Genomic DNA, 12,865 nt, shown 5'->3' on the forward strand with positions numbered 1-12,865 from the left:
GGTGATCCCAGTTAGGGTCAGCACAAAGTGTTGGGACCCTAATGAGACCCTAATGAGACCCTAATGAGCAGGACTGGGTGGGTTGGGGTGGATTTACTGCCCATCCACAGGCCCAGCTGTGCTGGGAGGATGAGGATGAGGATGAGGATGAGGATGATTAGGATGAAGCTGGAGGAATTTCCTGCCCAGTTTGGGGAAGCTCAGAGCAGCTCCCATCATGGGAGGATGAGGATGAGGATGATTAGGATGAAGCTGGAGGAATTTCCTGCCCAGTTTGGGGAAGCTCAGAGCAGCTCTCTCCCTGCCTGGGACCCCATGGTGGCCAAACTGGGCCACCAAAATAGGCCACTGGGCCAAGCCATTGGGATGTGGGGACGTGAGGAGGAGGAGGATGGGAGCCAGGCTGCGCTTGGGGTCACCCCGGGCTCCCACGGAGCTCCCCAGGGAGCACCGAGCTGCGTGTGCAGCAATAAATTAACTAAAGCCATCAAATAAAGCCTCACAACAGCCCCAGAGGAATCCGTGCTGGTTGTGTCGAGGGATTAATGCCCTGCCGGGATGGGTTGGCATTCCCAGCCTTTAATCCCGGTTTCGTGCTCGCCGGGAGCGGCGCTGTCAGCTCGCATCGCTCTCCGGAGCATCCCGGCAGCGCTCCCAGCCCGTCCCGCTCCGCCGGGGACCCCGCGGGGCCGGGATCGAACGGAACCAGCGGGGAAAGATCCAGGGAAAACCGAGAGATCCCCGGGGACCCCGCGGGGCCGGGATCGAACGGAACCAGCGGGGAAAGATCCAGGGAAAACCGAGAGATCCCCGGGGACCCCGCGGGGCCGGGATCGAACGGAACCAGCGGGGAAAAATCCAGGGAAAACCGAGAGATCCCCGGGGACCCCGCGGGGCCGGGATCGAACGGAACCAGCGGGGAAAGATCCAGGGAAAACCGAGAGATCCCCCCCGATCCCCGCCCGATCCCCCCGGAGAGCCGGGATGGGGAAGGGGGAGAGCGCGGCGGGGAAAAGATTCGGGGTTTTGGTAAATTGTTGAGTGTTGTGGGTTTTGATAAATTGTCGATAATTCCGAGGATAAATGGGAAAGGGACACTGAGCGTTGCAGCAAGAAAAGGGTTTTGGACATCAGCCCTAAAAGCACCCCCAAAATGCCAGGAGCTGGCGGGATCCTCGGCTCCGTGCAGGGAAAGGAAGGATCCCGAATCCCGCAGCTCCGGCGAGGGTTTTGGTGGGATTGGGGATGGGAAGGGTGGGATGGTGCTGCTGGGCCGTGTCCCCAGTCCTGGTTTGTGTCCCAATCCATCGCCAGGCTCAAATCCACCTCTGGAAAAGGTCACCGATGTCACCGAGCCCGGCTGGCCCCGTCCCCTCCCGCCAGGATGGCATCCAGGGAAGGACAAGCATGATTTATTGGGATATTGCAGCTTAATGAGTCGTTAATTTAGGGATTTTAGGGATTAGGAGTGGGAAACCAAACCAGGGAAAGGAAAGGAAAGGAAAGGAAAGGAAAGGAAAGGAAAGGAAAGGAAAGGAAAGGAAAGGAAAGGAAAGGAAAGGAAAGGAAAGGAAAGGAAAGGAAAGGAAAGGAAAGGAAAGGGTGAAAGGGAAGGGGAAGGGAGGGGAGAACAGGAAGGAAGTGGGGGAAAAAGGAAGGAAGTGAAAGAGAATGGAAGGAATTGGGAAAAAAGGAAGGGAAGGGGAAAACAGGAAGGAAAGGGAAATAAAGGAAGGGAAGGGAACGGAAAGGGATAAAAAAAGAAGGGAAGGGGGAAAAAGGAAAAAGGGAAGGGGAAAAGAGGCAGGGAAAGGAAAGGGGAAAAAGGAAGGAAATGGAAAGAGAATGGGGACGGAATGGGGAAAACAGGAAGGGGTGGGGAAAAAAAAAGAAGGGAAGGGAAAGGGGAAAAAAAGAAGGGAAGGGGGAACAAAAGGGAGAAGGGAAGAGTGTGGTGGAGCAGCTCCAGCGCTGTTTTGGTGCCGGGAGTTTCCCAGCGCCAGGATCCCCAAGGCCCCATCGGGAGCAGCCGTCCCGCCGGGTTTGTCTCGCTGCCAGCTCCTGCCCGGCGCTCCCGCGCGGCAGCTTGTGCTGCTAATTGTCTGTTAATTGTAATGGAGCTGTAGTCGGGGGTGCTTTAATTAGCGCCGTGCCTCATCCAGGGAGCGGCACACCGGAGCTCCTGCGGCGCTCAGGGATGGAGATGGGCAGGAAGTGGCGTGGGAAGTGCAAGGAAATCTCTGGGAAAAGCGTTGGGATGAGCAAGGGTGGCGGATTAGGCCTTTTTATGACCCAGAGATGGGGCAACAGAGAGGCGTTTTAAAACCTTTGGTGTTTTGAAATAAAAAAGGAGCTGGGATGGCTGGATCCGCGCAGGAGAGTCTCTCCCAGCCTCCCCAAAACCAGTTACCAGTGCTGCTTTGTGCTTCCCCTGTATTTTCCCACCCGTAAAACTCCCGGTAACTGCAATTATCCCGTTTTTTATCTTTACGGCCCTGGAGATATTGGATCCATATCGGAGCGCAAGAGGACATGAAAAAAGCTCCCAAAGCCGAGAGGAGATCACTCACGGGGCTTTGATGAAGCATCCTCAGCTAAGCCAGGTGGAATTTATGGCCCTTAAAATGCGCTTCACCCAGAGCCAGCAGCTGGATCCATTGGAGAGCCCGGGATTGGAGTAATGGGGAGTGGGAACACCCTCAGGGACCCCCCAAAAACCCCTCAGGACTCGGTTCTGGGAGGGTGAGAAGCGATTTGGTTGTGCTGGGATGGAGGGAGGTGACAACGAGTGACAGAGGAGGAGGATTCCAGGAGCTGGGATTTAATTCCTGCTGGGGTTGGGATCCTGTCCTGTGGCTGTGGGGGTGCTGGCACCCCCCCCCCGAGCCCACCTGGGCACATTTTGGGGTGGTTTTGGGGCTGATATCCAACCCTTTTCTTGCTGGAACCCTCACTGTCCCTTTTCCATTTATCCAGGGAAGTTTTTAAAATAAAAAAGGCGTTTTTTGGGGTGTTTTTAGGGCTGCTGTCCAACCCCTCTTCTTGCTGGAACGCTCAGTGTCCCTTTTCCATTTATCCAGGGATATTTTATGCTCCTCATCCCTTCCCTGTGCTGATCCAGGTGTTTGTGATCCCGCCGGGGTTATGATGTGTATTAAAATAAAAAAGAAAGTCAATAGGAAAGGGCCAGCGGGGATGGCAGCTCTCATCCATCACCGTCACCAGCGCCCAGGGTTATCCCGGGAAAAGGAGCCTGGAGCTGCTCAGCTCCTCCTGGGAAAGGGGGGGTTTGGTCACCCCCTGGTCATCTGTCACCTGGCCCAGGGCAGGATGGGACAGCCATGGAGGGATTTGGGATTTGTGGGGAGGATGGGACGAGGCCCTGGGAGGGATTTGGGATTTGTGGGGAAGGTGGGGCGAGGCCCTGGGAGGGATTTGGGATTTGTGGGGAAGGTGGGGCGAGGCCCTGGGAGGGATTTGGGATTTGTGGGGAGGATGGGACGAGGCCCTGGGAGGGATTTGGGATTTGTGGGGAGGATGGGGCGAGGCCTTGGGAGGGATGAGGGGGATTTGGGGTGCGGGACAGCGCGGGAGGGGCTCCCACCCCACTGCAGCCCCAATGGTGCTGCTCTGGGAGGGGCTGGGGGACAGTGGGGAGGGTGGGAGTGTGGGGTATGGATGGGTATGGGTGGGATATTGGTGAGTATTGGTGGGTATTGATGGATATTGGTGGTTATTGGTGGGTATTGGTGGGTATTGGTGGATATTGGTGGGTATTGGTGGGTATTGGTGGGTATTGATGGATATTGGTGGGTATTGGTGGATATTGGTGGGTATTGGTGGGTATTGGTAGGTATTGATGGATATTGGTGGGTATTGGTGGATATTGGTGGGTATTGGTGGGTATTGATGGATATTGGTGGGTATTGGTGGATATTGGTGGGCATTGGTGGTTATTGGGGGATATTGGTGGTTATTGGTGGTTATTGGTGGATATTGGTGGGTATTGATGGTTATTGGGGGATGTTGGTGGATATTGGGTGGTTATTGGTAGGTATTGGTGGGCACTGGTGGGTATTGATGGATATGGATGGATATTGATGGATATTGATGGTAATTGATGGACATCCGTGGATACCGATGGATATTGGTGGATATTGACAGATATTGATGGTTATCGATGGACATCCATGGATACTGATGGATATTGATGGTTATTGATGGATATTGATGGATATCCATGGATATTCATGGGTATTGATGGATATTGATGATTATTGATGGATATCAATGGATATTGATGAATATCAATGGATATCGATGAATATTGATGGATATCAATGGATATTGATGGATATCGATGGATATCAATGGATATCGATGGATATTGATGGATATCAATGGATATCAATGGATATTGATGAATATTGATGGATATCGATGGATATCGATGGATATCGATGGATATCGATGGATATCGATGGATATCAATGGATATCAATGGATATCAATGGATATCGATGGACGGAGGCCACTGGGACTCGGGTCCAGGCCCAGGTGTCCCCCCCAGCCCCCGGGTGCTGAGGGTGGGGCGCTGCTGCCTCTGCTCCTGGCTACCCTGGGAGGAAGATCCAAGAATTTTCCTGAATTATCCAACAGAAAGGTGGCATTGCAAGAGCTCTGATGCTGCTTGGGATGTCCCCCAGAGCTTGGTGGCTCTGACTTTGTCCCTCCCCACCCATTTTCGGGGAGTTTTGGGGCTCTTTGCTTTGGTTGCTGCCTCTGTTTTGGGGTGAGCAGCGAGGGAGGACGAGGGAAATCAGCCGGGATTGTCCCCCCCAAAAAAAAGGTGGTTCCTGGCACCTCTGGTTTATCCCAAATCCCACCCCGGAGAGCCTGGAATGTGCCTTCCTGGTGGGGAAAGAGCCACCCCTGCGGCGCTCCGGGGGTGGGGACTGTCACTTAACAGCGCTTAATGAGCACTTCCAGCATTATGGAAATTCGCTCTTCACCCCGAGGGATCCGAACAAGAGCGGGCGCCTTTCTTTTTTTTTTTTTTTTCTTATTTTTTTTTTTTTTCTTTTTTTTTGTCCTTTTCCCCTTTAATCTCGTCACGGATCGCTCTTTTCTTTTCTCCTCTCTGCTCCCTTTCATTTAGCAGCAAAGCAGGCGGGAGACGACGACGATTCCAGGGGGGACCTGCACATTCCAGAGGCCGGCACCACCGGGATACCTGAGACCTCCCCACACGAGGCCTTTCCCTCGGTCCTGATCCTTTAAATCCCTCCCTAAACCCCCTCAGCACCTGGGCACGAACATCAGGAAACGCTGGAGAAGCTTCTGGACCCTCAGCATTCGCAGCTCCAGGAAAAATCCTGCGTGTCCCCATCCCTGGAAGTGCCCAAGGCCGGGCTGGATGGGGCTTGGAGCAACCTGGGATGGTGAAAGGTGAAACCAGATGGGTTTTAAGGCCTCTCCTGACCTAAAATTATCCCTGAAGAGCCCCAAAATCCCATCCATCAGCCCATTTTGGGGTGGTTTTAGGGCTGATGTCCAACCCTTCTCTTGCCAGAACCCTCGGTGTCCCTTTTCCATTTATCCCAAGGATTTTTAATGCTTCCTCATCGTGCTGGATCAACCCCTTGGATCAACCCCTTGCACGTGCTGGATCAACCCCTTGGAAAAACACTTGGCTTCGTGCACATCCGCCTCCTGGAAGTACTTTTAGCTCCTTCCCTTTGTAATTATTCCCGCGATGAGCAGGCAGCTCCAAGACCTGGGAGGAAATGTGTCAGTCACTGAATGATTTCCTTGAGGTTCTTTATCTTTTTTTTCCCCCCCTCCTCTCCCCACTCCCCCCTTCAAATGAAAGTTGGCTAATGGCTCGTTATGAAAAAAATAATTGCCACTGATTTCTCCAAATTGCAGAAAATGTATTAATGACGCTTTTTTTTTTTTCTTTTTTCTTTTTTTTTTTTTTTTTTTTTTCCCGAGACAGAAATAACGCAATTTGCATTTAAATGCGGCCGATCTTTGGGTGTTTTCTTACAGCCACATAAAAATACCGAGCGATTTCAGCGCAGGTGCCGGGGGTGGGGACAGCGGGTGGCTTCAGCTCGACGTGGTGGCACTGCCAGCCCCGCTGCCACCGGGATTTTGGGATTGCGGCAGGAATCCACCTGGGAATCTCCAAACCTGTCCCCGTGCTGCCAGAGGGGAGCTGATTCTCTTCATTAATAACTTCAGCCATAATTTTATTGCTGCTTTATTAGCCAGACCCCCCCCGGGAATGGTAAAACCACGGATTTGTGGAGTGGGACACAAATCCTTTGGGATGGGGGCGCTCCAGGAGTGACCCCATAAGGCAGGGTGAGGATTTTGGGGTTTCTTGGTAACTGTGGGTGAGCAGATGAGGCGGTTTGGGGTCACCAGGGCCCTTTCTTGCCTTTCTGCCCCACTGGGATCCCACTGGGAGGTGATGTGGGAGCGGGGTAGGGATTTGGGATCATCCCCTGCACCCCCGCCCGCTCCTCCATTGCCGCTGCCGTGATTTAATTCCTGATCAGGCAGAAAATCGCTCGGTTTTAGGAGATCAGGACGGGCTCAGAACTGTGGAAATTGGGCTTTTCCCTGGATTTGGCAGGGCTGAGGAGCTGAGAGTGGAATCCCCCCCCTGGCAGTTTCAGTGGGAAATGAGGAGCCAAGTGATGAGGATGAATCCTTGCTCTAATCTTCCTCTTCCCTGAGCTCCTTGTGCCCAGCTGGGTGGGGAAACCGAGGCACGGGCCCCTGGGGAGGATTTAGGGGCTTAAGAGAAGATTTCCCTGTGGATCAGGGTCTCCCTGTCCCCTGGGATTCCTCCCTCCCGCCCCTTCTTGTGGGACAAACGCTTTTATCCGGAGAAGGGAAATATTTGCTCTATCCATGGAAAAAGAGCTCGGTTTTCCCCATCTGTGGGGTCACTGCTTGTGACCCTTCCTGGGGAATCATTTCCTGGGAATTCCTGGCTCTGCCTTGAAAGGAAAACCGGGAAGGAGAAATTCCAGGCGGGCCAGAGGGATTTGCCTGGCTGGGAGCTGGTGACTCCCTTCCCCTTCCATCCAGGGGGGTTTCCAGGATCTGTTCCGTCCCAGAGGGAGCAGATTTGGGGTGCAGGGTGCTGGGAGGTGCTGGGAATTCTGGCTGCCCTCGGTTGGATTCACCCGGTTGTGTTTGATGTGCAGCTCCCTCGGCTCCATAAAAAGCAAACTGCTGCCCTAAAAGCTGAAAGGAGGAGGAAAAACATTCCCTGGCTCATTCCCTGCTTCATTCCCTGCCCTCTCCTGCCTGGATCTTTCCAACAGCTTTTTCTCTTTTTCTCTTCTCCCTCCTCCTCCTTGAGGGGTTGCAAAACCTACGGAGAGGCCAAAAAAAAAAAAAAAAAAAAAAGGAGGCCGAAAAATCCCTCTTGGAGTTGGTTTTGGGATCATTCCTGAGCTTCCCAGCACCCTGGGGTCAGGGCTCATCCCGGGTGTTCCCAGTCCTTGGAGGGCACAGGAGGCTCAGGATGCCCCAGCCCAGGGTGTGTTTCCATGGTGTGCACGAGGTTCCCTGGAAAGAGGATCAGGATGCAATTCCAAGGGGTTTTTTGGTGTGTCCCCATGGCAGGGGGGACCTCTCCAGCCTCTCTCTCTCTCCCCTCCCCAAGTTCTCCCTCCCTTCTCTCCCCTTGTGTTTTCCTTGCAAACAGCCTCGCCTTTGAAATTCAAATGTTGCCGTGGCCCTTTCCTCACCCTCCGCAGGAATATCTCCCTTTTCATCTGAAAATAATTAACAAATGAACAAAACTCCTGTGTGAAATTAAAATTCATGCCCAGAGGTGACCTTTGAAGCCCAGCACTGCTGCTGGCTTGGGTTGGGTTTTTATATTTTCCCTTCTCTCTCTTTTTTTTTTAAATTTTTTTTTTTATATTTCTCATGCTCTCTGCAGCTCCAGAGGGCTCCTTTCCACCTCCTTTCCCCCCTCTCTTTTTTTTTAAATTTGCCATAAATTGCATTTCTCCAGGGATTCTCCAGCCCTGGATGTCCCCATCAGCTCCAAGATCTGCTCCCACAGGGCTTGGGCACAACGTGTGGGATTTCTTTGGGATCAATAAGGTCCCTAAATCCCACACCACGGGGTCGGGGTCAGCTGCCATGGGAGGTTAATTGCTTATAATTAATTACAGAGAGATTTGTGCTGGAGCCCTGCCCTGAGCAGGGAACTCCCCATGGGGATGGAGATGTCTCATCCCTGCTCCTTGGATACTCAAGGATTTGCTGGGATTCGCTTTGGGATCCTCTTGCTTGCTGGGATGGAGTTTTCCAGGGTCCTCCATGGAGAATTCAACCCCAAACTGGTTTTGTCCTGGGAGAGGGGGGAAATGTTGAGCTGGGAATGGTTCCAGGTGCAGGGGATGGATGGATGGATGGATGGAGGGATGGACGGACGGACGGACGGATGGATGGATGGATGGATGGATGGATGGATGGATGGATGGATGGATGGATGGATGGATGGATGAGAAGGAGCAGGGATGGAGCAGAGAAGGAGCAGAGAAGGAGCAGGGATGGAGAAAGGAAGGAGCAGGGAAGGAGCAGGGATGGAGCAGGGATGGAGCAGGGATGGAGCAGGGATGGAGCAGAGAAGGAGCAGGGATGGAGCAGGGATGGAGCAGAGAAGAAGCAGCAGGGATGGAGGAAGGAAGGAGCAGGGATGGAGCAGGGATGGAGCAGGGATGGAGCAGAGATAGAGCAGGGATGGAGCAGGGATGGAGCAGGGATGGAGCAGGGATGGAGCAGGGATGGAGCAGAGAAGGAGCAGGGATGGAGCAGGGATGGAGCAGAGAAGGAGCAGGGATGGAGCAGGGATGGAGCAGGGATGGAGCAGGGATGGAGGAAGGAAGGAGCAGGGATGGAGCAGGGATGGAGCAGGGATGGAGGAAGGAAGGAGCAGGGATGGAGCAGGGATGGAGCAGGGATGGAGCAGAGATAGAGCAGGGATGGAGCAGGGATGGAGCAGGGATGGAGCAGGGATGGAGCAGGGATGGAGCAGAGATAGAGCAGGGATGGAGCAGGGATGGAGCAGGGATGGAGCAGAGAAGAAGCAGCAGGGATGGAGGAAGGAAGGAGCAGGGATGGAGCAGGGATGGAGCAGGGATGGAGCAGAGAAGAAGCAGCAGGGATGGAGGAAGGAAGGAGCAGGGATGGAGCAGGGATGGAGCAGGGATGGAGCAGAGATGGAGCAGGGATGGAGCAGGGAAGGAGCAGGGATGGAGCAGAGAAGAAGCAGCAGGGATGGAGGAAGGAAGGAGCAGGGATGGAGCAGGGATGGAGCAGGGATGGAGCAGGGATGGAGCAGAGAAGAAGCAGCAGGGATGGAGGAAGGAAGGAGCAGGGATGGAGCAGGGATGGAGCAGAGATAGAGCAGGGATGGAGCAGGGATGGAGCAGGGATGGAGCAGAGATAGAGCAGGGATGGAGCAGGGATGGAGCAGGGATGGAGCAGAGAAGAAGCAGCAGGGATGGAGGAAGGAAGGAGCAGGGATGGAGCAGACCCCGGCCCCCCCGCGGAGGCACAGCCGCTCTGTAATTAAGCCAAGTGGGAAAGGTTGCCATGGCACCAGGAGCAAAGAAGCGAAGCTGCACCTTTGTGGCTGCTCGGGAGCCTCGGGGCGTTCCCAGCCCCTCTGCCCGGGGCTCCGGGAGGCCGCGGGGCACAGGGGACCCTGAGCCAGCCCCTGGGCCCTGCCCTGCGCGGGTGGAGGGGCAGAGGCGCTGCCGTGTGGCCGTGCCGTGGCTGATGCTGCGGGATCTGGGCTGTCCCGGCGGGCTCCGTCCCGCTCTTCCCCCGCTGTGCCCCGTGCCCGCGTCCCTGCCCGTGCCCGCCGGGTGCTGGTGGCACTTGGGGGCTTCTCCTCCCGACCTGAGACTCGGGGGGCTCCCCCCATCACCCCAAAGCTGCCCCCACATCCCAACACCCCGGAGCCGGCCCTGCTGGAGGAGGACGAGGAGGAGGAGGAGGCTCCATCACATCGCGTTGTCCTGGCAACAGGCGAGGATGCTGCGGAGCCGGGCCTGGCCTGTCCCCTCCGGCTCCGGGAATGTCCCCCCTGCTCCGCTTTTCCCAGCCAAGCCGGGATGTGCTGCCTGTCCCCTCCTCAGCCCCACAGCGCACACGGGACTGGGGTGTTTGGGGACATTTGTGTCCCTTTGTCCCGCCCAGCTGAGGAGCAAAGCAGAGCCGGGGGCCGTGACAAAGCAGGACGGAGCCATTCCCGTGCCCGGGGTTTATTTTCCTCCCTCTGTCCCACATTCCGAGCCTTTCCTTGCCCTTTCTCTGGCCTTGCACTCCTGTTGTGGTTCTGCCGCGACAGAAATAGCCCGGGAGGTGCTAAAATAGAATTAAGGATATGTAAATGCTGTTTGTGCTCGCCCTGTTGCCTCCTTCTTTTCAGCAGCAATGATGATTTCCCTGCCAACCTCAGCCCGGGGAGGCGTTTGGGATCAGGGAATGCCAGGACACGGAGCTTTGCCCGGGGCTGGGATGGATTTGTGAGCTCCCCTTGGCACCATTGACCCTTTCCCCAGAAGCTCCTCTAAATCCTGGGGGTTTCCACCCAAATTTGGCCAAGAACCATCACCAGCTCCCTTTGGTCAAGCCGGGGGGAGCTCAGCATTCCAGGCTGGGGGAGGCTCTGAATTCAGGATCTTCCCAGCAGGAATTTGGGGGGGATCAGGTTCTGAACTCAGGATATTCCCAGCAGGAATTTGGAGGGGATCAGGCTCTGAACTCGGCATTTTCCTGGCAGGAATTTGGGGGGTTCAGGCTCTACACTCAGCATCTTCCCCCTGGCAGGAATTTGGGGGAGATCAGGCTCTGCCCTCAACATATTCCCAGCAGGAATTTGGGGGAATCTTCCTGGCAGGAATTTGGGGGGGATCAGGCTCTGAACTCGGCATTTTCCAGGCAGAAATTTGTGGGGTTCAGGCTCTGCATTCAGGATCTTCCCAGCAGGATTTTGTGGGATTCAGGCTCTGCACTCAGGATATTCCCAGCAGGAATTTGGGGGAATCTTCCTGGCAGGATTTGGAGGGGATCAGGCTCTGAACTCAGGGTATTCCCAGCAGGAATTTGGGGGAATCTTCCTGGCAGGAATTTGGGGAAGATCGGGCTCTGCACTCGGCATTTTCCTGGCAGGAATGTCGGGGGGATCAGGCAGGAATTTGGGGGAGATCAGATTCTGTACTCAGCATCTTCCTGGCTGGAATTTGGGGGGATCAGGCTCTGCCCCGAGGCAGGGGTTGGATTTTGGTGGAGGCAGAAGCCTCGCAGCTCCCTCGCTGCCTCCTCACGCGGCGAGGGAGGGATAACTCGGGAGCTCTGCCATGAATCTCCGCTGCTCCCGCGGCTGCCGAGGGGAAGGAATTAAGGGGAAGGAATTAAGCACTTTGAGAAGCTGGCAAAGATCCCTCTGGGAGCCCTGCGGCGGCTTCTTCAAACCCATCCTCCCCTCAGAAGTTCCAACACGCGGCCAGCGCCGATCCCAGCCCCGCTTCCCGTCCCACATCCCCGGCTCCAGGGGCGCCGTTATCCCGTTCCTGAGACCCGGCAGAGCCCTGAATTCCTGCCAAAACCTCCCGTCCCCCTTCCCCCGGCCTGCTGGGGAGGCTGGCAGGGCTCGGGGCCGTGGGTGTGAGCTCTGCCAGCCGGCGCAGATGCCGGGCTCGCTCACACGACAGCTCCGCTTCCCCTCTCCAGATTTTGCCCTGGAAAAGTAGGGCGCAGCCACGGCTGCCCACGTCCTCCTCATCCTCCCCATCCCTGGCATCTGCTGCTCCTCGTGCTGGGGATGGGGATAGGATTTGGGGCATTGGATTTGGGATGCGACCCCAAAAGTGGCTCCTCCTCATCCCCCCCTGCATCCCTGGCATCTGCTGCTCCTCGTGCTGGGGATGGGCTTGGATTTGGGCGTTGGATTTGGGATGCGACCCCAAAAGTGGCTTCTCCTCATCCCCCCCTGCATCCCTGGCATCTGCTGCTCCTCGTGCTGGGGATGGGATGGGATTTGGGGCATTGGATTTGGGATGCGACCCCAAAAGTGGCTTCTCCTCATCCTCCCCATCCCTGGCATCTGCTGCTCCTCGTGCTGGGGATGGGATGGGATTTGTGGGCTTGGATTTGGGATGCGACCCCAAAAGTGGCTTCTCCTCATCCCCCCCTGCATCCCTGGCATCTGCTGCTCCTCCTGCTGGGGATGGATTTGGGATGAGACCCCAGAGCGGCTCCCTTGGCGGGCAGGGTGGCACTCCCTGGCAGTGCCACCGCTCTGTGTCACCTCCCAGCTTGGGGAAGCAGCATCGGGGACCTCCAGGTGCTCTGTGGGGACAGGATGAGGTCCCAGCACGGCCCCGCAGCCACCCCCGGGCTCGGCACCAGGCTGGTGCAGGGAGGCAGCACCATCTGCATGGAAATGGGGATATTTAAAGCCGGAGCCGGGTGGGAAGAGAAGGAATCAATTTCCCAAGTGGGAGGGCGGGGTGTTATTTTTACATCGCGCTGGATACGCAGCTTAAATCTGGCCCTGGGAGATGGAGGGGAAGCGGGGCGGGCGGGGAAGGAGAATCGCGTCCCTTCGGCAGCGCTGCCATCCCCGCACGGTTCCTCTGGGAGGTGGCAGGAGGGGACAGGGAGCTCCGCGTGCTCTTTTTGGTGTCCCCGTTGGGTCCCCAGCTCTTTCTGTGTCACCGCTGGGCACGGCCTGCATCCGTGGGCGTCCTCACGGAGCCGTGGCTGCTCTTCCAGCAGCGCCGCCGGCTTTGGAGGTGGGCAGGGGCTCCTTTTGTGC

The sequence above is a fragment of the Molothrus aeneus genome, chromosome 23 (genome assembly GCF_037042795.1).
Source record: "Molothrus aeneus isolate 106 chromosome 23, BPBGC_Maene_1.0, whole genome shotgun sequence".
Classification (NCBI taxonomy): domain Eukaryota; kingdom Metazoa; phylum Chordata; class Aves; order Passeriformes; family Icteridae; genus Molothrus; species Molothrus aeneus.